The sequence below is a fragment of the Cryptomeria japonica genome, chromosome 7, assembly GCF_030272615.1.
Source record: "Cryptomeria japonica chromosome 7, Sugi_1.0, whole genome shotgun sequence".
Classification (NCBI taxonomy): domain Eukaryota; kingdom Viridiplantae; phylum Streptophyta; class Pinopsida; order Cupressales; family Cupressaceae; genus Cryptomeria; species Cryptomeria japonica.
Genome location: NC_081411.1, coordinates 300,087,223 through 300,113,400, shown reverse-complemented (window position 1 = coordinate 300,113,400; position 26,178 = coordinate 300,087,223).

Sequence of the window (26,178 nt, the reverse complement as noted above, 5' to 3'; positions counted from 1 at the left end):
CACAATGTGTAGATACACAGTGAGTAAATTGGTTCAAGAGTTGCAAAACTCATTTGTAGCAAGAAGCCTTAATTGCATTCAATCAGTATTTCAATATACATCGCCAAGGCTAAGCTTGGTGTAGGGGTTGGTGCTCCTTGGGTTGGTGCCCAAAAGTTGCAGAGGTTGGTGCTCCTTGGGTCGGTGCCCAAAATCTTTGTAAATATATGTTTTACCTATGAGGCTTGATTGGAGGAGTAGTCTTCAACAACTTTTCTCACTGAGGTTTTTCTCATGTTGAGTTTTCCTTGTAAATCTGGTGTTGTGGTTTGACTATGTGTGCATGGGCTCTTTGGCTTTCTCTCTTATATTACTTGTCTGACAGTTTATAAGATTAAGCATAAAACCAATATTATTAAGATTGTTCAAAGAAAGAAATTGACCTAGGTACCACTGATTCACCCCCCCACCCCCTCTCAGTGGTATTTTGTGTTCAACATTTGGTATCAGATCAAGGTTCCCAGTTATCTCTAAACCTTGGGTAGGTTTTGGACCTTGAGAACAATGGCAAGAAACAAGTCTACCTCCTCAAAAGCCCCCATGTTTGATGGATCTAACTATGCCTTTTGGAGCAGAAGAATGGAGACATATATTTCATCTCTTGGCTTTGATGTATGAATGTCATTCAAAAATGGGTATACTGTTCCTAATACTCCTCCCACTGATTTGGATGCAAAGAAGGAGTATGAAAATAATGCAAGGGCTAAACATGCCATCTTGAGTGGATTGTCTGATAATGAATTTGTCAAAGTTATGCACTGTGCTTCAGCAAAGGAAACATGAGACAAGTTGCACAGGCTATTTGAGGGAGATTAAAAGGTAAGGGAGACCAAACTACAAACTCTAAGGAGCCAACTAGAAAGCATCAAAATGAAAGATGATGAAAAAATTGCAGAATATCTTCACAGATTTGACGAAACAATGAATACTATCAGAGGACTCAATGAAGAGATTGCAGATGAAGTTCTTGTCAAAAAGCTACTTAGATCTCTCACTCACAAATATGATACTAAAGTGTTTGCCATAGAAGAAGCCAAGGATCTGAAGACTTTTACTATGGATGAACTGTTTGGTTCCTTGACATCCTATGAGATGAGAACTATAGGTGAGACTTCCTCAAGAAAAGAAGTCGCTTTCAATACCACCAAAAAGGGGAAGGAAGTTGTTTCTCTTAAAGAATCTAGTGAAGATTCTGATGTTGAAGTGGCAAACTTTGTCAGGAAGCTCAAAAGAGGATTTGGCTGTGTTGCCCCCATATTTGGCCTACATTAAATTTTAACTTCAAATCGATCTCAATGTCAAAAAAAGGTCTAATGAGTGTTTACGCGTAGGTAATGAGTGTGTTATACAATGTCCTTGCTACTCAAAATCCAAAAAATGGAAAAATCTTGAGAATTACCACAAATTGGGAGAAACTAGTTGACAATCAGGATATAAATATCATTTTGTATCTCATGTCCAACTTTCACCTGAACCCAATGTGCACTTTGTCATATTTTAAACTTTCAATTTTTGGTGTTTGTTGTCCCCAAATGATTAAAATATCTCATTTAAGGTTTCATCATGAGGCGTAAATAATTGTGTGGATCTATTTCCCTATCATTGACGCGTGTTCCAAATTTCAGGACCTAACTCCTTACTGTTTGAAAGTTATGCCATTTTTCCTAGCCAAAGCAATAAATTTAAAATATTTAAATTATTTTTCAAATAATAATTTAATATTTTAAATTATTTTAATATGTCTGGTCATTTGCGATAAAAAGATGTTTAAAAATATTGATTGCATTCTTCCTTGATCCCTCTCAGTGGCCAATGGTTTCCAAGATATACTGGATTGTTCGTTGAAGCGGAAGGCTAGAAATGCTCACTTTTTGAGCATTCTTAACCTCATTTCTTAACCTTTTATCAAAAAGGTTAGAAATGCTCACTTTTTGAGCATTTCTAACCCATATTTCTAAGCTTTTACAAAAGGTTAGGAATGCTCACTCTTTGAGCATTTCTAACCTCATATCTTAACCTTGCGGGTCCCACTTTGTCAAGAAGGTTAGAAATGCTCAAAAAGTGAGCATTCTTAACCTCATTTCTTAACCTTTTTGAATAAGAGTTTGAAAGACAAAAAAAGAGAGAAAGATTCAAATACCGGGTTATGAATGTTCATCAAATGTATTGAAGAGAGGAAATGGTTTCATCAAAGGTTGAAGTTGCAATTGCTAAGGAAATACACATGCCAACATGGAGTCAAGATTCCATCACGCATTGCATTGGTAAACTCTCTAACTCAAGCCAGCATCCTCCTTGCCTGTGCTAAAATGGAAACTCTAAAGCAAGGTGTAGATCAAGCATAGACGAGCACATAAGTAGTTAAGCAAAATATTTCAAATACATGTCGTTCATTGAGTGTAGCGGTTGCAGAGATGAGTAGAAAACATATTTTGATGAAAAAGCTCTATAGTTTGGTAGCTATTAATGATGGTGTTATTGCAAAATGTGGAAGTAAGGAAAAAGAAAACAGACTATTTGATCAAGCAAGTGCATGTAAATTGTTTGACGAAATGCCTTAAAGAGATGTCACCTCATCATGACAAGAAAGGATTGCAGAATGCACACAAAATGGATTTCCTGAAAAAGCTTTCAAATCTTTCAAGGTAATGTAATCGGCAGGTGCAAGGCCAAATTCCACAATCGTTGAAAGCATCCTTTCTGTCGGTATCAAAATGGGAGATTTTGATCAGGGTATGGGCATTCATCAAATCTTTAGATGGCAGAGAGATTTCATTAGTTATTGTCGTTGTTCTTTCTCTAAGGACTAATGGTGATCGCTCAAATGATGGTCGACCCATCACTTCTCAGGATAATACGTCAACTCCAAATCTTGGGTTTTTAACCTTTTGAGTTGAGAGAGTTATGATTATTAAGGGTAACATCTAGTACTAGTTCATGATCGGAATTTGTTTGCACCCGTCACAATTTCATTGTGATATGGCTACTAGTCCCTCACCTCTCATCCTGAGCTACGTACTGAACTGAGACCAATTGGTCCCATAGATGGTGCACCCTTCAAAGCATAGAAGTTGAAGAATCTCTGAGAGCAAGTTGATATGCACGTTGTGGATATGGGAGGTTCGATAAAAAGAACCAACATTTGATACTTGTTGAATAGAAAGCACTAGCAAATCATAGAAAATGGAAGGAGCCAATTGCTAAAGAATAGACCATGCACGTGAATTGTTTGAAGTAATGCATACATCTCACTTGTTTGATAGAATGCCATGTAAAATGTAGATCATGGAAGCTTAGACACAACAAGTGAACTGATTGACAAAATGCATCAATTACATGTCATCTCATAGAACGCAGTGTTAGATCACATCCATGGGTACAAAAACTATTTTTCAGAAGTCTCAATGAGATGTCACTTCATGGTGCAAGGCTTACTAGTAAATGCCTTACGAAGTTCTCGCGACATGCAATGCACGGAAACATAGCCATGCCACAAGAGTATTTTGATCTGTCAAAATGCATGCAAAAGTGGAAGCTTTAGAACGGTTCATAAACAATCATCAAAGCACGATGGATGGAGGGTGTTTGTCAGATATCAAAGTTCCAATTTCTACAGTCAATAATAATGGAAAACAACAAAGCGTAGAAAATTGTTTGCCAGTCCACCTCAAAGAAATGATACCACATGAAATGGAATGATTAACTTGCATGAAAAATTTGATTATGTAGACAATGGCACATGAATCATATTGAATGGTGTTTGAAGCTCTCAAGCAAGGAAAAGAGTTAAAGTGCAAGAAAAACATCAAGTGACCAACAAAATATCTTGCTTGTTTGATAGAATGGCTTGAAACGATGTCCTTTGATGGAATGTAATGATTGCAGGATACGCAAAAAAATACATTTGTTAAAAGTCTCTATATCGAGCTTTGCTCGCAAACACATGCTCACATATATGCAACATTCATTTTCTATAAAGGGCGGATCGTATACACAAACATAGGAGTTCACATTACAAATGAAGACAATAAGGATATGCATCAAATGGATCGCAATGAAGCTCTTAAAATCTTTGATTAAATGAAGCACTTTGGACTACATTCTAACATTAATCAAGTAGAAGAGTGAAGGTTTGAGTCATAAGAAAATTGGTGGATGAAGAAGGTGAAGTTGGATAAGCACCTCATTGCAATCCTAACTTGAAAGTTATATCTAAAGTTTTATGTTTCAAGATGTTCTTCTATAAAAGTGACTTAGGTCACTTATTGTAACCAAAGGTTTGGAAATTGACTTTTTTTTTGTGCATAAATCGGTAAGTTATTAACTCATTGAAATTCATGCATAAAAGAGTTAATTATTAACCTTAGATTAAAGTTAGTTACGAAGGTGGTTATTCTGGGAAGCCTATAAATACAAGGCTATTTGTATTGTTGGGGGGAACTTTTTACAGAGGGGAAAACTCTGCTGGAATTCCAGGAGAAACTTGTAATGACATTTTGATTTGCACCATGTATAGAAAGGATTTTGGACTTGTATATTTCCAAAAGGATAATGAAGAATACGTCTTAGTTCGTATGTTCTAAATGTATTCATGTGTTATCATTCTCAATTTCTCATATGTCAAATTGGTAGTCTTTTTATGCATGTGTGATATGTATGATTGATGTGATGATGTACAAGCAACCTTTGGTATCTCAATTTGAATGTGTTGAAGTGCCTTATCTCTTCGTATGTTGAGATTTGTCATTCTTCTTTATCGTCATCTCATGGCTAAGCATATTACCTTATAAACTCCCCTTGTAAATTGTTGCTAATGTTGGGAAATCTCAATTGATGGTCGTATGTCTATTGTTGGGGTTTCTATCTTTATTCCACTTTAGTTTTATGTTTTCCCCTTTATGTACTTTCAGGTTAAAAGTACACAAAATCATAAATACCCCTATCATATGAGGGAGCTACCCCTCTCAAACACAGAGTAAGATCATGTTTCACAAAATGATCTCTCCAACTGTTGGAACATTTGTCACTGCTCATCGGGCAAACAGGGTCAGTTTCAGGTAAACGATCGCAGTGACAAATTTGTTTACCAACAGATTTTTGGCAACTCTGCTGGGGAATGACATACCAATGTGCTTTGTTCCTCAGATATTGTAAGGTACCTTCTTCTGAATTAAGGTTGGTGACTCTGTTTGAAAGATCAAATCTAGAGCAATGGTTTGGTACAAAGGAAAGTTGGAAAGTGACAATGAAAGTGATGACAAAGATTATATATGTCCAAAGAGGCCAGTTCCTGATGAGCCCATACAAGTTGAATTCTTGAAGAACTTTTATGGTGGCATGTAGTTTACTCTAGATAAGATTCATCCCTCCTTATGTCAAGTGCTGCAAGACATTGAAGAAAAGGATGGAAAGGAGATCGGTTTTCTTGCTTGTGGTCATTTACCTAAATCCACGACAATCAAGAAAGATGAAGACAAAAGTGACCTTCCTCTTGTATCAGTTGCTCAACAGAATCAAAGTTTTGATAATCCTAAACAAGTCAACTTCTTGAAAAGTTTCAACAGTGAAAAGAAACTTGATCCTCATAAAATTAATCCTTATCTACTCCAAACTCTACAAAAGATTGAGGAAAATGATGGAAGAGAGAAACAATTTTTTTCTCGTGATTGTATTCTTGACTCAACAATGGATAATAATGTCAATGCTCATTCTCCTCCACCCATTTCACAACAAAATTGGATTCTCGATGATTCACATATCAAATTTTTTAAAATCTTTTATGGAAATATGAAACTTGGTCATGCCAAAGTAGATCCTTCTCTGCTTCAAACATTGCAAGAGATTAAACAAAAAGAAGAGGGAAGAAATTATTTTCTTGAAGATGTGTGCACTACTGATGAGATGTCTCATGATCCAAGTTTTGAAAAAGATCCATCACATTATGCATGTGTTAAGGAAGATGAAGCCATATTATCTCATAAAGATATAGGTCAAGAGAAAGATCAAGATGAAGTGTGTAAGGAAGAAAAAGAAGATTGTGTTCTTGTATGCCATGAGCATTATGAAGATCACCATAGCCAGGAGGAAGTCTTCCATGAACCTGAAAACAAAGAGTTTGAAGGAGGAATAAATGATTCAAGACTTCCATGCAATCCAAGCTTTAGGAAAATGGTGAAGAGGAAAGGTATAAACATGATTCTCCTATAGTTATCATTCCAACTTGGTGTATCAATTCTTCTGATGATGACTTTCTATGTGGAGAGGACATTACCATTCATCCATCACTAACATTTGAAGATGAAAACTTTTCTGTGGAAAATTAAGGTATGAAACCCAATGGACAATCTTGTATGGATTTGACCAATGGAGAAGCAACCATAGGTAAAATTTTGTAGACATATTCTCTATCTTCAAAAATGAAGACTTTAAGTGAACTCCTAGATCAACCTCGAGTGAAAAAAGATGAACCATCAAGCATTCACTCTTTATCGTATATGCCACCTGAGTATGAAGTTTTCAAATTTCATGAAGAGTGTGATGAAGAGGAATCATTGGGACAAGATAACACAAAAAGTAATAAAAACGTCTATGAGCGGGTTGAAAATGAAATCCATGTAGGAATATCAACAAATGTCCCTATCTCGATGGAATTGCAATCTATGCCTTATGAAGTTTCCAAGGTTCAAAGCAATCCTCGTTTTGAATCTTTAAATCAAGAAGACTCCCCTATCAAAGAGGATAGTTTTGGGAACTATACCAGGAATGCAGAGATGAATGAGGTAATGGATGATCTAATGAAGGAAGCCCATGAAGTTGATTCTCATAACGACTGTATTCCAGATTGGTTTTTGAAGGCTTCAAATTATGACTTCTCCTATCATGAAAGCATGTGTCTCAATCCTTTGTTTTCAAGTGAGTGTATTTCTACAGGTGATTTTCAAGCTAATAGTCATGAACCTAATTCAATGGTTGCGTCTACTCAAGTTTCTTCACATCACAAATTATATGAAGGTTGTCCAATTCAGGGCTTTATTTCTTCCAATCCAAACTATCAAATAGATATTCAGATAGAGGATATAGGTACAATTGAGAATATTCAACAAATTGCCAATAATGTTCAAAATGGTACCCAAATCTCTCAAGAGAGCTCGCAGATTTATGATGAGATATGGTTGCTTGGTTCATTTCTCAAATATATTTCTCATCTTCTACATGTTGATCTTGTCACCTTGTTGAGCTCACAGGTATCACATGGATGCACTCCACTATTCCGCAAAGGTGCCTATTTCTCTCAGCTCGTGAATGGTTTTGTATGATAATCATGGAGAGCTTTGACGTGGGAATGGCCTACCATGTACATAAATTAGTTAGAATTTTGTTGTGTTCATCCCTTTTTTTTTGTTTTGTGTCTAGTTTCTCTAGCTTTTCCCTGTGTTGTTTGCTTTCTGACTCTGTTGCCCAATGGATAGTGCACTAGCCTACAAACCAGAGCTTTTGAGTTCATCCTGCACCCTTTATAGTCCTTGTCCCCATTCAGAGCCAAGTGTTGCCCCCATATTTGGCCTACATTAAATTTTAACTTCAAATCGATCTCAATCTCGACTAAAGGTCCAATGAGTGTTTATGTGTAGGTAATGAGCACGTTATCCAAGGTCCTTGCTAGTCAAAATACAAAAAATGGAAAAATATTGAGAATTACCACAAATTGGGAGAAACCAATTGATAGACAGGATATAAATATCATTTTGTATCTCATGTCCAACTTTCACCTGAACCCAGTTTGCACTTTGTCACATTTTAAACTTTCAATTTTTGGTGTTTGTTGTCCCCAAATGATTAAAATATCTCATTTAAGGTTTTTTCATGAGGTGTAAATAATTGTGTGGATCTATTTCCCTATCTTTGATGTGTGTTCCAAATTTTAGGACCTAACTCCTTACCGTTTGAAAGTTATGCCATTTTTCCGAGCCAAAGCAATAAATTTAAAATATTTAAATTATTTTTCAAATAATAATTTAAGATTTTAAATTATTTTAATATGTCTGGTCATTTGCGATAAAAAGATGTTTAAAAATATTGATTGTATTCTTCCTTGATCCCTCTTAGTGGCCAATGGTTTCCAAGATATACTCGATTGTTCGTTGAAGCGAAAGGCTAGAAATGCTCACTTTTTGAGCATTCTTAACCTTTTATCAAAAAGGTTAGAAATGCTCACTTTTTGAGCATTTCTAACCCATATTTCTAAGCTTTTAGAAAAGGTTAGGAATTCTCACTTTTTTAGCATTTCTAACCTCATATCTTAACCTTGCGGGTCCCACTTTGTCAAGAAGGTTAGAAATGCTCAAAAAGTGAGCATTCTTAACCTCATTTCTTAACTTTTTTGAATAAGAGTTTGAAAGACAAAAAAAGAGAGAAAGCTTCAAATACCGGGTTATGAATGTTCATCAAATGTATTGAAGAGAGGAAATGGTTTCATCAAAGGTTGAAGTTGTAGTTGCTAAGGAAATACACATGCCAACGTGGAGTCAAGATTCCATCACGCATTGCATTGGTAAACTCTCTAACTCAGGCCAGCATCCTCCTTGCCTATGCTAAAATGGAAACTCTAAAGCAAGGTGTAGATCAAGCATAAATGAGCACATAAGTAGTTAAGAAAAATATTTCAAATACATGTCGTTCATTGAGTGTAGCGGTTGTAGAGATGAGTAGAAAATATATTTTGATGAAAAAGCTCTATAGTTTGGCAGCTATTAATGATGGTGTTATTGCAAAATGTGGAAGTAAGGAAAAAGAAAATAGATTGTTTGATCAAGCAAGTGCATGTAAATTGTTTGACGAAATGCCTTAAAGAGATGTCACCTCATCACAACAAGCAAGGATTGCAGAATGTACACAAAATGGATTTCCTAAAAAATCTTTCGAATCTTTCAAGGTAATGTAATCGGCAGGTGCAAGGCTGAATTCCACAACCGTTGAAAGCATCCTTTCTGTCGGTATCAAAATGGGAGATTTTGATCAGGGTATGGGCATTCATCAAATCTTTAGATGGCAGAGAGATTTCATTAGCTATTGTCGTTTCTCTTTCTCTAAGGACTAATGGTGATCGCTTGAATTGGTGGTCGACCCATTGCTTCTCAGGATAATACGTCAACTCCAAATCTTGGGTTTTTAACCTTTTGAGTTGCGAGAGTTATGATTATTAAGGGTAACATCTAGTACTAGTTCATGATCAAAATTTGTTTGCACCCATCACAATTTCATTGCGATATGGCTACTGGTCCCTCACCTCTCATCCTGAGCTGCGTATTGAACTGAGACCGATTGGTCCCATACATGGCGCACCCTTCAATGTGTAGAAGTTGAAGAATCTCTAAGAGCAAGCTGATATGCACGTTGTGGATATGGGAGGTTTGATAAAAAGCACCGATATTTGATACTTATTGAATAGAAAGTGTAATCACATAAATCTGTCCACTTAATTAAATGAATACTTAGTATTTATTTGATTATTTAACCATCAATTAATAATTAATTAAATTAATATTTAATTAATTCATCTTAACCCTCTTCTCCTATTAATTAAATAAATTATTCAATTTATTTGATTTAATTCACTTAACCAAATTCAGACCATTAATTATATAAATAAATTATATTTATTTAATTAAATTTTCTCTCACATTTAAATAAATTAATATTTATTTAAATCCCCCAAAATCCCACCTCTCACATTTAAATAAATTAACATTTATTTAAATCACCTTTATCCTCCACCCACTTGTATTTTCCTACAAAAGCAAGTTGCACAACTATTTTAAATAAATTATTTATTTAAAATCTTATTTATCCTCACCCACTTGAAACCTTTAATGGTTTCCCTTAAAGTCTTCAAACTTGATGGCTTTAAAGTCTTCAAACTTGATGGCTTCCTTCTATAGTCTTCTTAAGCCTTTAATGGTTTCCCTTAAAGTCTTCAAACTTGATGGCTTTAAAGTCTTCAAACTTAATGGCTTCCCTTAAAGTCTTCTTAAGACTTTAATGGTTTTCCTTAAAGTCTTCAAGCCTTTAATGGTTTCCCTCAAAGTCTTCAAGCATTTTAATGCTTTATCTTCCTTTTTCTCATTTAAATAAATTAATATTTATTTGAATATTTATCCAAATGCAAATTACACCATTTAATTGAAATAAATGATTTTATTTTAATTGAAAATACCAAAATTTCTCCCACTTGCATTTTCCTACAAAATCCACTTGCATGCCTAAACCCCTTCTAGATTCTTCTAAACCTTTCCTAATTAACCTAATCCATCCCCTAAATATTGTCACATTCCTAAGCAAATTGGAGTCACTTCTCAAAGACTCCAAAGTCTTTGAAAATTAATTAATGCTTTGTGTGTTCAACAAATTAATCTCTAAAGTCTTCCAAACCACTTATGGCTCTTACATGACCATTAATGGTTAATTCCACTTGCACCCATGGTTAAGGACTTTGACCCCTAACTTAACCCTCATGTAACCCATGTGTCTATTCAAAGCTTTTATTTCTTTAACTAGGGTAACCATCATGTCCTCTCAAGCATTTAATGCTCCTTATCACTCCTCTCAAGCCTCCTCATGGTGACACTTGTCAACATGGGATTGGGTTGAAAGTCTCACATGGATTGAATATCTTTCAATCCTAACCCTTGTTAAGATTACTCAATCTTAATCCTTCATTTCCCCATTTCTTCTATAAATAGAACCCTTCTCCTCAAGCAAAAAGGAAGCATTAGAGTATTGTTGTTATACTGGCATTAGCATAGAGCTTTCTCATAGCATCACTATCTACACTTGCATAGCATTTTCTTATCATATTCAACCATCTTGAATCTCCATATGGCATCCATGGCTAGTGCTAAAAGCTGAGAGCTACACTCATTTGGGACTTGGAGAGGAGAGGAACAAGGGAGGAGCAACTATGAGCATCTTGATTAGCTATTTCATTCTATGTTTATATGCTTTCTATTTCATGCTTAATATCTCTCTTGATATGCTTGTTTAGGATAATCTTTTGTTGCTAACACTAACGTTTGTTTCTTGTGCTCTTGTGTGTGTTGCCATCAAACAGATTTTCTAATCCTTTTTGCAGAGCATCAGAAAGCATTGGAAAATCATAGAAAATGGAAGGAGCCAATTGCTAAAGAACAAACCATGCACGTGAATTGTTTGATGTAATGCATACATCTCACTTGTTTGACAGAATGTCACGTAAAATATAGATCGTGGAAGCTTAGACACGACAAGTGAACTAATTGATAGAATGCATCAATTACATGTCATCTCATAGAACGCAGTGTTAGATCACATCCATGGGTACAAAAACTATTTTGCAGAAGTCTCAATGAGATTTCACTTCATGGTGCAAGGCTTACTAGTAAATGTCTTACGAAGTTCTCGCGACATGCAATGCATGGAAACATAGCCATGCCACAAGAGTATTTTGATAAAGTTCGCAATTCTTTGGTCAAAATGCATGCAAAAGTGGAAGCTTTAGAATGGTTCATAAACAATCATCAAAGCAAGATGGATGGAGGGTGTTTGTCAGATATCAGAGTTCCAATTTCTGCAGTCAATAATAATGGAAAACAACAAAGCGTAGAAAATTGTTTGCCAGTCCACCTCAAAGAAATGATACCACATGAAATGGAATGATTCACTTGCATGAAAAATTTGATTATATAGACAATGGCACATGAATCATATTGAATGGTGTTTGAAGCTCTCAAGCAAGGCAAAGAGTTAAAGTGAAAGCAAAACACCAAGCGACCAACAAAATATCTTGCTTGTTTGATAGAATGGCTTGAAACGATGTCCTTTGATGGAATGTAATGATTGCAAGATACACAAAAAAAATACATTTGTTAAAAGTCTCTATATCGATCTTTTCTCGCAAAGACATGCTCACATATATGCAACATTCATTTTCTATAAAGGGTAGATTGTATACACAAACGCAGGAGTTCACATTACAAATGAAGACAATAAGGATATGCATCAAATGGATCGCAATGAAGCTCTTAAAATCTTCGATTAAATGAAGCACTTTGGAATACATTCTAACATTAATCAAGTAGAAGAGTGAAGGTTCGAGTCATGAGAAAATTGGTGGATAAAGAAGGTGAAGTTGGATAAGCGCCTCGTTGCAATCCTAACTTGAAAGTTATATCTAAAGTTTTATGTTTCAAGATGTTCTTCTATAAAAGTGACTTATGTCACTTATTGTAGCCAAAGGTTTGGAAATTGACTTTTTGTTTTGTGCATAAATGGGTAAGTTATTAACTCATTGAAATTCACGCAGAAAAGAGTTAGTTATTAACCCAAGATTAAAGTTATTTACGAAGGTGGTTATTCTCAGAAGCCTATAAATACAAGGCTATTTGTATTGTTGGGGGGAACTTTTTACAGAGGGGAAAACTCTGCTGGAATTCCAGGAGAAACTTGTAATGACATTTTGATTTGCACCATGTATAGAAAGGATTTTGGACTTGTATATTTCCAAAAGGATAATGAAGAATACGTCTTAGTTCATATGTTCTAAATGTATTCATGTGTTATCATTGTCAATTTCTTGTATGTCAAATGGGTAGTCTTTTTATGCATGTGTGATCTGTACGATTGATGTGATGATGCACAAGCAACCTTTGGTATCTCAATTTGAATGTGTTGAAGTGTCTCATCTCTTCGTATGTTGAGATTTGTCATTCTTCTTTATCGTCATCTCATGGCTAAGCATATTACCTTATAAAATCCCCTTGTAAATTGTTGCTAATGTTGGGAAATCTCAGTTGATGGTTGTATGTCTATTGTTGGGGTTTCTATCTTTATTCCTCTTTAGTTTTATGTTTTCCCCTTTATGTACTTTCAGATTAAAAGTACACAAAATCCTAAATACTCCTATCATACGAGGGAGCTACCCCTCTCAAACACAGAGGAAGATCGTGTTTCACAGAACGATCTCTCCAACTGGTGGAACATTTGTCACTGCTCATCGGCCAAACAGGGTCAGTTTCAAGTAAACGACCGCAGTGACACTTCGCTAGAAGCTATCCTCATAAAGATACCGATGGAGATGAGTCAAGAGAACTTAGAAGGTCTATCAGCAAAGAAAGAGAAATGAATGACTATCGGTAGGGAAGAAGAGACTACTGGAACGAAAACAATTTATATACCATTGAAGATGACACAACAGATGACGAGGATGCATCAAAGGATGATGACCATGAGGACCATAGAAAAGTAAATCTTATCATGACATTTGACAAACCAGTTATTGAAGAAGAGGAAGATGAAGATATTGAGGTTGAAGTGGATTTGGAGAGGGAACTCATCAGTGCACTTGAAGAACTAAGTAAAACAAGAAGAGAACTCAAGAGAGTGAAGCTTGTTGCAGTAAATTAACAAGATCTCTTGAAGAAATCTCTAGAAGAATCCAGTCAAATCATATCTGAATTGAAGTTGTAGCTAGAAGAAACTAAGAGAATCGGTGAAGCTACTGCCCTTGACTTGACAAAGAAAGAAAAGGAATATCAAGAGCTTGAGGCAGAAATTTTAAAGCTCAGTAAGGAGCTTGAAGAAAACAAGGAATAAATAAAGATAAGAAGCAAGTCTGAAGGTGACACTAAAGCTTTGGATAAGATGTTAAGCAAACAAAAGCCACCCAAAAACATAGGTGGTTTAGGTTTTGAATCTGGTCAAGGCTCAACTCACAAAGACAAATCTAACAGAGATATAGTATTCACTTGCTGAAATAAAGAAGAAGAAAAGAAGACATTCACTGTAGGCAAGGAAACCGACAAAAAGACTTTTGCTGATGCTATTAGAAATTAGCACCCAAACTAGTATGCAGAAATGAACTAGAGATCACATTTCTTGAACAAATTTGTAGATCCAAGGAAGAATTGCAAGATTGACCAAGAAGGATTCACTAGATTCAACAAAATGAACGAAAGACCCCCAATGAGGCAGTTCCATTCAGGACCAAGACATCACGACCGGTATGTATCAAATTTTCATGGTTACTATTGTTAGGATTCCCACAAATACTGAGAGGGGGGGGTGAATCAGTATCTAACTGGTAATCATATTTTCTTAACTTAAAACATGTAGAGCATATTAATACTGCATACCAGTAAACAGAAAGTAATGCAATAAACAAAGATAAAAGAAACCACATGAAAAACACACCATAACACAATAGTTTAATGAGGAAACCCGGTGTGGGAAAAACCTCGGTGGGATTTATGACCCACAACATTCACTTACTGGCCAATAAGAGAATATTACTACTACAAGAGGGGTCTGCACATGCAGGAAGGCCAAGTTCCTAGAGCTCACTGCTCAATTACAAAAAGGGAAGTCTCACTGACTTACAAAATGGATTATATAAATCCACTATCTTGTATTACTTCAAAATAGCATCTACAATTCCAGATCCAGTATTAGTTTATAGCTCTACTTCATACATAAACCTTTAACCTATAATTCCCATAATAGGTCTGCCTTATTTTACCTAGTTGCATTCCTCCATGCTTACATAATTGTTCTACAATGATCTCTTATATATATGAGTCATTTTACAATTTTCCAAGTCGGCTTACAATGGTTTTACAATAATAAACAAAATAAATTACAAACAAAATTCCTATCGGCTTCTGTGCTGGTATGCTTCCTTTCATTGCTCGTGTCGGTGGTCTGTGTGCCAGTGTAGAGTCTGATCTTGCTAGTGCTAGTGGATTGTCTTGTTGATATCATAGGATTTTAAGGTTACCATCAATGACAAAACCTTCAATCACCTACAATGTCTCATTGGATTTTCCATTTTCCAACAATCTCCCCCTTTGGCATTGATGGCAACACTCATGAGAAAAATTCAAAAGTGTATCCAAAAATTGAAGTCCAAAAATGTTACCAAAAATGTGTGCTCCCCCTGAGCAGATGATCCCTAAGTTGTTGGATTTTCCTCATACCACTACTCCCTCTTTCGCATCAATGACAAAGGTTGTCAAAGTGTCAATGAGTGTGGTTTCCTACTTCAACCTTGTAACAGGCTGGTTACAATCTGAAAAAGATCCACCAAAACTAGATTTAGGCTTTCAAGGAACTTTTTGCTATCTTTTATTGCGGCCTCTATCCTCTGAACTGTACCGGTGAGGTGTTGCATTTGCTCTGCCAGTGTTTTCTATCCTTCAACCAAAGCATTTAAAATTTCTTTCCTTCAGGAGGTGAGGTAGTCCAGTTTTGGACTTAGTCTCCATTTAAGATCCTTGGCCTTACTTTTTATTCTTTCCTTTTCTCTTTCCAGCTTCAATAGTTCTTCCTCAAAACTTGTTATCTTTTACTCAAAAACTAATAATGAATCAGATGAATTAATGAAATTGTCAGCTAGTTGATTTATTTCCTCCTGTATCTTGTTGATCTTCTTTTCAGTATCAACTGTCAAAAAGTTAGTCTTACAAGTATCTCTATACAAAGTTTTAAATTCCTTTAATGTGCTACATAATTCTAGTAGAAGTGTGTCAAACTGCCTTGTACACTTCTTTATTTCATCCTAAAAGAATTTGTGTTTTTCTTTTTCTAATCTCTCCTTGAATGCTTCCTCTTTTATTTGTTCAACTGTCATAGTGTTTTCAGTAATATACTTAGATGAAGTGTCAAGTTGACTCAAAGAATCCTTATTATCTACATTACATTTTGGAGTTATCATTTTCAAAATTGGAATTGTGTCATCTATAGCCTTGTAAGCTTGTGAGCTACAATTTGTTATTTTCTTTATGGAGTCCAAAAGAACTGTTACATTAGTTGATTTGAATTCTGCAATTGAAGGACCAACACTCTGTATCCCACCGGTGGGAGAAATTTCCTTGCTTGTGGTGACCTCTGGTAGGTCAGTTTGTGTTTCCATTTCTTTAAGCAAAGGTTTTTGTTGCTCTCCTATTGCTGGTGGAACTGTTTCCACATGAGCCTGCTGCTGAGAGGGAGCTTGTTGCTTTGTTTGTTTCTCAGTGTGGTCATTTGCTTGTTTACCTTATGTGTTAACTATTATCTGTGCCTCACTAGCCATTCCTGTCTTTCCAATTGTGTCCTTATCTACCACAATGTTTAACTTTCTGAGTATCAATGTCAACTATGTATAACACCTCAGAGTTAGGATTTGTGTCCTCTTGTGGTATATCCATACTCTCACTAGCTAGTTGATCTTCAGTTGTAGCTACCAGTGGAGTATCCAGAGGTGGTGGTGATAAATTATCTCTTATCTTTATGCTAGGGGGTCCAACAACCTTGCCTTTTCCTTTATCCTTATCTTTCTGATATACTTTGATAGGTTTGGGATTCCTATACTCTTCTTGCTTTTCCTTCTCTACAAGGAATATATCCCATGCATTTTTTAGTTTCCTCTACAACCTCATTTACTCTACCAACCATAAGTGCTATATGCCAGTGTGCAGTTCAGAATAATGACTGGTTAGCCTCTGCAATCAGATCATCTATCTCCTTTGGTGAGTTAACAGGATAAACAACAACTAGTTTTTTAACTTTTAATTTCTTATCAAGCTCTACAACAGCTTGCCTTCTAGCTTCAAGTCTCTTAAACAGTTCAACCGGTAATTCATCCACAACTTGCATCAAAAATTTCTTGTAGATATCCAATTGTAGAATTACACTATTTTCAACCTTTTCTTTGTCATCAATTGATAATGAATCATATAGTTTGTTGATGTTCTTAAGCTTTCCATCCTCTATTATTTCTTCTAGTAGTTTGTCAATTGGGGCAATGTTTTCTTGAGTCTTCTTCTTGGGTGTTAAATTTTTCTTCTTTAGAGTTATCTTCTTAGTCGGGGACCTTACTGCCTATTTTTTTTGTCTGGTTCTTCTAGGAGAAGGTGTAGATACCGGTGAAGGTTTCCTTTTTCTCACAACCCTTTTAAATTCAGCTAGTATATCACTTTTTGAAGAAGTTGCTACTAGTGAAAGGTGAGTTTCTAGCTATAGTGATTCTAACTCATTTTCAGTGATACTAGTTTTCTTGAGTACATCTTCCTTTATAGCCTTTGCTTGTTGGGATCCTCTTCTTACTATTGCTTCAACCTTTTTAACATTCTTCTTAGATTGGATTTATTTTTCAATGGTCTCATCACTACCAAATACCTCTTCCTTAGGTTCCTTGGGTGCTTCTAGGAGGGCTTTTGCATATGTTTCAATTATGAGATTATTAGTTTCATAACCCATTTTAGTAACCCAAATTGTTCTTGGGATGACTACCTCCATCCAAATCTTGTCCTTCTTAATAACAAAGCATATTTCATCTTTATACTTATCTACAATTGCTTGTGATAATCTGACTCTAGTCTTCATCTGGGCCTTCAATGCCTAAAAGTACTCATTTATATTCTTTTCTCTATTTTCTCCCATGTTGTGCAGTAAATCAGACAGTTGTTTGCCTACCAGTATGTCAAAACCTAGATTTTTGTTGCCAATATCGGGCACATGTTTTGTTATGTGCAGCATTAAACAGACAAGTAGGTTACCAAATCTAAATGTCTCCTTTTTGTCTTTCTTGATCTTTCCAAGATTGTTAATCAGTTCATCCTTCAACCATTCACATAGATCTATTTTTGCATTATCCTTGATCATATCATAAGCACTCTTTATGCATAAACTAGAAACTAAGTTTAACCTGTTTGCATGTGTTGTTTTGTAGCCTAGAATCATGCTAATGAATCTAACATTGATGTCAATCACATCATTTAACCTTAAAGACCTTTTATCGGACGTTGCTCCTGTTAGGTCCATCACTAGGTCATTTGAGACCTTCTTTGTCTTATCAGGTCTGTTACTAATGGAAGATAACCCTGTCACATCTTTTACTACCTCTTTAGTGATTTTGTGAACCAAATCTAACCAAAAGAATGCACCATGTACCCTTCTTAGAACTATCCTTATCACTTCCTTAGGAAAGTCTAGAATGCTAAGAATTTCACTCAATCCTAGGGTTTCAACTATTTTGTGTTCAGGTTTCACATTACCGGAATCGTCACAAATTACATTTTTATACATATTATTAATTTCCTCATCGCCTAATTCTTCTATGTGGCAATGAATGTACATTCTAGAGTTTTCTGCAAAAATTACTCCTTTGGGAATTTGAGAAAATGCACCAACATTATCATCCTTCTTAGCAATTTTAGGAACTAACTAAAATATGGGCCTAGGGAGTTTGATTACTTCAACTATAGTAGGGTTTTCTATGAATTCAAGTACAAAAGAAGATGTCATGATTATAAATACCTTTCTCTGCCTTAGGAATGATTGATTGTTGAATTGCTTTGCTTCTTTGCTCGAAATGTCTTTGCTCAGAATTTTTGCGCTCTTCAAATGTTTGAATGCTTGGTGAAGTAAAATGGAGCCAAAAACACTGATTTATAATGTTAATTTGCCAACCACCACATTTAATGTTTGTCGGTTAAGTAATGACTTAACTTATCTACTGGTATAGAAGTAATTTCAACTTTATACCATCAACCAAGGGAATAATAGCATGTTTCACATTTGATTGCCAAACCCTCAAAAGAATTTCCTTCAATTAGATGAAGAGTCTCTTGCCGGTGGAGTGCTACTCTTTTCTGCCAGTGGAGGAGTATTCCTATCAACATTCAGTTCAGATTCCCTGATCCATTGTTTTGATAATTCTTGCTTAACTTCTTCAACTTTTTCTTTACCTTTCAAACTAGGACCTTTGTTATTTACCGGTGAGGACTTTCTTCTACAAAATTTAGCAATATGTCCAATTTTGTTACAAGCATAACAAGTCACATTATTTTTCTGAATAGCTTTCCCATATCCTATGCTGGTTTGTGTTTAGCATTGATTAGATAAGTGTCCAAATCTTCCACAAACATAACATCTTACATTCATTCTACAATTTTTAGAATTATGACCAATTTTGTTGCATTTGGAACATTGACCGGTGGGTGTATTGGTATTGTGATAATTTCTAGATCTACATTGATTTTCTCTATGACCATACTTGTTACAGTTAAAACATTTTCCATTGAATTTGTAAGCATTAGATTGTCTTACCGGTTTGTTATGATCCTATGTATTTGCAGTACTAAAGCTTTCACCAACTTCAAAGCCAAGACCATTAGTGTCACCATTAGGTTTCTGATTCTTCAAAAAGTCACCAAGTTCTTTTGAGCTTTTCTTGAATTTATCTTTGTGTTGATTTGCAGTATCCAATTCTCTTTCTAAAATTTCTTTCTATCTCATAAGTTCATTGGAGTCATTCTGTGTATGCATCAGATCTATCTTCAACAAATCATTTTCATAGATAAGTCTGGTGTTCTCATTTGCAACATCACTTAGTCTTCTAGTCAAATCTTCTTCATTCTTATTTCTATCTTCAATTTACTTACAAAATCTCATAGTCATATCCTGCATCTCATTCTTTGTTGTCATGTTCTCTTGTTTTAGCTTGTTTATCAAATAATTAAGAGTTTCCTTTTCATCATTCTCAAATTGCATCTTTTCACAAAGTTCTCTTCTCTTTTTTCTTGCAATGGTAAGGTTTTCCTAAAGTGCTTGAATAATATCCTGAGCTGCCTTTAGATCATCTTCAAGTTTGATATTTTTCACCTTTTCAGCATCATAGTCTGAGAGAGCTGCTTCTAGTTGCTTCATCAAGTTATCCATCTCTACCGGTGTCAAGATCTTCCTCAAGTTGTTAGGCTTCTTAAGATAGAGGACCAAGCTCTGATACCAATTGTTAGGATTCCCATAGATACTGAGAGGGGGGGGATGAATCAGTATCTAACCGGTAGTCAGATTTTCTTAACTTAAAACATGTAGAACATATTAATACTACATACTGGTAAACAGAAAGTAATGCAATAAATAGAGATAAAAGAAACCACATGAAAAACACACCATAACACAATAGTTTAATGAGGAACCCCAGTGTGGGAAAAACCTTGGTGGGATTTGTGACCCACAATATTCACTTACTGGCCAATAAGAGAATATTACTATTACAAGAGGGGCCTACACATGCAGGAAGGCCAAGTGCCTAGAGCTCACTGCTCAATTACAAAAAGGGAAGTCTCACTGACTTACAAAATGGATTATATAAATCTAGTGTCTTGTACTGCTTCAAAATAGCATCTACAATGCTAGATCCAGTACCGGTTTATAGCTCTACTTCATACATAAACCCTTAACCTATAATTTGCATAATAGGTCTACCTTATTTCCCCTAATTACATTCCTCCATGCTTACATAATTGTTCTACAATGATCTATTATATATATGAGTCATTTTACAATTTGCCAAGTCGGCTTACAATGATTTTACAAAAATAAACAAAATAAATTACAAACAAAATTCTTGTCGGCTTCTGTGTCGGTATGCTTCCTTTCACTACCAGTGTCAGTGGTCTATGTGCTGGTGTAGAGTCTGATCTTGGTAGTACTAGTGGATTTTCCTACCGATGTCATAGGATTGTAAGGTTGCCATCAATGATAAAACCTTCAATCACCTACAATGTCTCATTGGAGTAAGCATTTGCCAACAACTGTTATCGGTACAACAAATTTGGGCACAAAATAGATGATTGTAGGCTAAACAATGAACCCTCTATGAATTTTGAAAGTAGAAATTCATTTAATAAACTCCAAGATACGAATGTGGTTTTCTATCAGTGGAATCGATATGGACATAAGAGTTTTGATTGTAGGGAGAACCAACAAACATCCTACAATAGCATTAGGGGTGGTTCCTTTATTGAAAACATAAAATGCTATAATTGTCAAGAATTTGGACACATAGCCAAATTATGCAGAAAAAAGAAGAGCAAGCAAGTGAAGGAAAATCCTGATCAAAGGATGGTATCTGAACTCGAGCAGAATACATGAGCTGAAAATAAGAAGGAAATCAAACTGGTTTGGGTTGAAAAAGAAAAGGAAAAGGCAGAATCAAGTCTCTTAGTGTAGAATACCTTGCATGTTGAGAGGAAAAACCTATGGGTAGTAGATAGTGGTTGCTCAAACCATATGACTAGTGACAAAAGAAAATTCATCAATCTTGAAGATTGGAATGGTGGATCAATAAGGTTTGGAGACAATTCCTCCATCAAAATAAAGGGAAAAGGAACACTAAGCATTGATGGAAAACTAAAAGCACATGATGTATAATATGTGGAAGGCCTCAAACATAATCTGCTGAGTGTGACTCAGATGTGCGACAAAGGTTACAAATTCACCTTTGACTCAGCCAGTTGTCAAATAAAGAAAGACAACACTGGTAAGGTGGTGGCAGAGGGAAAGAGAACTGATGGAAATGTTTATAATCTGAAGGAATGTTATGAGTCCCAATGCATGTTAGGGCAAGTAGATGAAAGTTGGCTGTGGCACAGAATATTAGGCCACATAAATTTTGATAACTTGGTTATAGTGAGCAAAAAGGGGTGTGTGAGAAATATTCCACCCATCATCAAACCAGTTAACATGTTTTTTGATGAATGTGTAAAAGGCAAGAAAACAAGAGTAAGTTTCAGGACAAAGTAGCACAACACCTCAAAACCACTTGAAATTGTGCATACAAAACTATGTGGTCCAACTAGAACAAGAGCCCTTGTCGGTGAAAGGTACTTCATGCTTTTCATTGATGACTACTCAAGGATGACGTGGGTCACCTTTCTACATGATAAATCACAAGCATTTGAAATATTCAAGATCTTTCGGAAGATGGTGGAAAAGGAAAGTGGGTACAAAGTAAAATGTCTAAGATCAAACAGGGGTGGAGAGTTCACATCAGACGAATTTAAAGACTATTGTAAAAAACATGGAACTAGAAGACAATACTCTGCTCCTAGAACACCATAGAAAAATGGTGTGGTAGAAAGGAAGAACAGGATAGTCAAGGAGATGGCTAGAACTATGTTGGATGAGGCCAGTCTACCAGATATGTATTGGAAAGAAGCTATCCATACTTCTGCATACACCTTGAACCGGGTTCAGTTAAGAACAAACAACAAAATGACACCTTATGAATTATGGTATGACCGGAAACCATCAGTCAAATACTTCAAAGTCTTTGGAAGAAAATGCTTCATTAAGAGAGATATAGATGGTTTGGGAAGTTTTGACTCCATAAGTGATGAAGGGATCTTCCTTGGTTACTCATCAAATAACAAGACCTACAAATGCTATAATAAAAGCTAAGAAGAATTGTTGAAAGTGTGCATTGAAGAGTTGATGAGAACATTTACAAAGGTTGTCAACCATATACCAACCAGAATGATGACTTTGATGATGAAAATATTGAAGGTCAGTCTAATAATGAGCCAAAGGCAACACCTCTGAAGGTTCCAAATTGGTATGTACAATTGAATCATCCAAAAGAGCAAATTCTAGGAAATAAGAGTCATGGTGTACAGACTAGAAGAAAACTTGCCCAAAATGATGAACAGGTCAACCTATGCCTCATGTTTGAAGTTGAACCCAAAACCTTCATTGAGGCTAGCAAGAAACAAGAATGGATAGATGCCATAGAAGAGGAAATGCACCAGATTGAGAAGAACAAGACTTGGGATCTGGTCCCCAGACCAGAAGACAAGAACATTATTGGCCAAAGTGGGTCTATCGGAATAAAATGAATAAAGAAGGTAAGGTTGTGAGGCACAAAGATAGACTAGTGTGCAAAGGATACTCTCAGGTAGAAGGGATTGACTTTGAAGAAACATTTGTACTGGTGGCTAGATTGGAAGCAATTAGGATGTTTCTAGCATACTCTGCCTACAAGGGCTACAAAGTGTACCAAATGGATGTAAAATTTGCTTTTCTAAATGGCAATTTAGAAGAAGAAGTATACATGGAGCAACCTGAAGAATTCCTGCTACATGATGATGAGAATTTTGTATGTCGACTAAAGAAAGCTTTGTATGGTCTTAAGCAAGCCCCAAAAGCATGGTACTCAAGATTAGATCTATACATAAAGGAACAAGGATTCAAAAAGGGAAGTGCTAACAACAATTTGTACATAAAGAAAGATGGGAATCACATGATTATTGTGGTTATATATGTGGATGATATCATTTTTTGTGGCAATAAGCATACTCTTTGCAAAGAGTTTGGTGATCAGATGCAGTCAGAATTTGAGATGTCGATGTTGGATGAATTGACTTACTTCCTTGGCCTACAGATTCTATAGAAGGATAAATGAATCTTTATCTCACAGGTCAAGTATGCAAAGGAGATGCTGAAGAAATTCCAACTGGAATATTGCAAACCAGTAAGCACTCCCATGGTGACTGGCAGAAAATTAAGTAAAGATGATGAATCACCGGTAGTGGATCAGACTCTGTAGAGATCCATGATAGGCAGTCTACTATACCTAACTGCTTCAAGACCAAATATAGTTCAGGTAGTATGCATGGTGGCCAGATTTCAAGCTACACCAAAGCAATCTCACTTGAATGTTGTTACCAAAATCTTGAGGTATCTACAAGGAACATTCAGTTATGGTCTATGGTATCTTAAGCAGGGAAATTTCATTTTTGAAGCATACACTGATGCCAACTAGGAAGGTTGCATAGATGATAGAAAGAGAACAAGAAGTGGTGCATTCTTTCTGGGTGACCGATTGGTCTCATGGCATAGCAAGAAGCAGGACTTGGTCTCTCTATCTACAACTGAAGCTAAATACATTGTTGCTGCTACATGTTGCTCTCAAGTGTTGTGGATGAAGAAGACTCTCAAAGATATCCAAGTGGAAATCACTGATCCCATTCTCATCCGATGTGAAAATTCAAGTACAATCAACATAGCAAAGAATCCAGTCATGCATTCCAGAACAAAATAGATTGCAATCAAATACCACTTCCTCAAAAAGAAGGTTGAAGGACAAGAAGTAAGAATGGACTATGTTCCTACTAGTGATCAAGTAGCAGACATTTTCACCAAACCGTTACTAGTAAGCACATTTGAATATCTCTTACACAAGTTGGGAGTTGTATCATCTACCTAGAAGGTTTATGTGGCTCAGGGGGAGCCTTGTGTGGAGCGCAGGGGAAGTGTGCAAGTACCCTTTGTCATTGTGTCAAAGGGGGAGAGTGGAACAGGGAACCAATATGGATTGGACTATGTGAAGTTGACATCAATGCCAAAGTGGGAGATTGTTGGCATATTGGCACTAAGTTGTCATTGATGTCAATCGGTGGAGATGAAGAGGCAGAGTGTTAAGATATGCAACTGGTACTGGATGTTATACCAATCAACTGGTGAAGAACTTGATCGATGAAGAACACAGGAAGGCCATGTCTTGATTGGTGTAATGCCGCATGAAGCTAAGGTGGCAATTAGGGTGTAGTTGGTGAAGTTTCATTCGCAGGGTTGATGAAACTGATATTCATCATTAATGAAGGAACCGCATATCAAGGAATCGTATCACACTGATTGAGGCTTGAGGAAGAAGGAATGTAATAGGAAGATTAGGGGATTAGTTTTCATTTGGATCGAAGACAGAAGAATGAATTGAAAGGCCATCTCAAGAAGGAAATAGCAAAGGCATTAATGGCAATTTGTCAAATGCAAACCAAAAATAAAGGACCGTGTTTCCTGTATCTGAAAAAGGCATGAAAATGATGGAGATGAATAGATGGACTTCAAGGAGATAAAATCATGCAAATTTGATTGGATTAGATTTTCCTCGAGGATGGTGAAGAAACCCTAACCACCTAGATCTTGAATTGACTTTTTGGTGGGAACTCATTTTGATAAGTAGAAGGAACTATAGACATAAGAGATGATGCTCATATGAAAAAGATTGGGGTATAGAAGAGAAGTTAGAAGAAGGAAGTGAGAAGGAGGAAACTGGAGGAGAGGTTTCGAACAAGTTATAGTACTAGGTAGTAGATAGACCGGTGAGTGGCTTGTACTAGTAGTTTCTCAATAGAGTGGGTGTGCTAAAATAGTGAGGTGTGAAAGTGCAGGCAGCATCCTGGAGTGACACAATGTGTAGAGACACGGTGAGTAAATTGATTCAACAGTTGCAAAACTCATTTGCAGCAAAAATCCTTAATTGCATTCAATCAGTATTTCAATATACATCTCCAAGTTTGATCTTGGTGCAAGGGTTGGTGCTCCTTGGGTTGGTGCCCAAAAAGTGTAGGGGTTGGTACTCCTTGGTTCAGTGCCCAAAATCTTTGTAAATATGTGTTTTACCTGTGAGGCTGGATTGGAGTAGTAGTCTTCAACAGCTTTTCTCACTAAGGTTTTTCTCATGTTGAGTTTTCCTCATAAATCTGGTGTTGCGGTTTGATTGTGTGTGCATGGGCTCTTTGGATTTCTCTCTTATATTACTTGTCTGATAGTTTATAAGATCAAGCATAAAACTATTATTATTAGGATTGTTCAAAGAAATAAATTGACCTAGGTACCACTAATTCTACCCCCCCCCCCCCCCCTCTTAGTGGTATTATGTGTCAAACAAGTGATAAAAAGGGAGGAAGAAAATAGTGAAGAAAGTGAAGAAATAAAGAGGGAGATCTTACTTATTTTGGTATGTAGCCTCTACCACTCTTTTTCTTGTTGAATAATTTTTCAATATTTTGAGAAGACTACAAGACATGAAGTAATGCTCATAAGGCATGAAGGAGCTATGTAAAGCACAAACCATACATGTGAATACATGCAAGGCATGAATCATACATGTAATCCATGAAGTAATGCATAAATACACATAAGGTACAAGCATATATGAGAAAGGTTCTCATAGAGTGGACATGTTGAAGACACATCGCTCATGAAGCATACAATAGAGAGGTATTCATCAAATAGACATCTGAAAACATCTCATTCACAAAGTAACAAAATGCTAAAGAAAATGACAAGTAATAAAAAAAACTTACAAGGATGAGGCATATTCATAACTTTTGCACTCCCGCCATGGATATCAACACTAGAAGCAACTCATACTATTAGTGTACATACAAGAAAATATGAGAGTTCATTATACCCAACAATTTGTGGTGTTGTTGTTCATGTTGGCTCTATTGGACCCTACAATTAAGATTCAATATACATTATTAAATAAGATTAACCATGCAA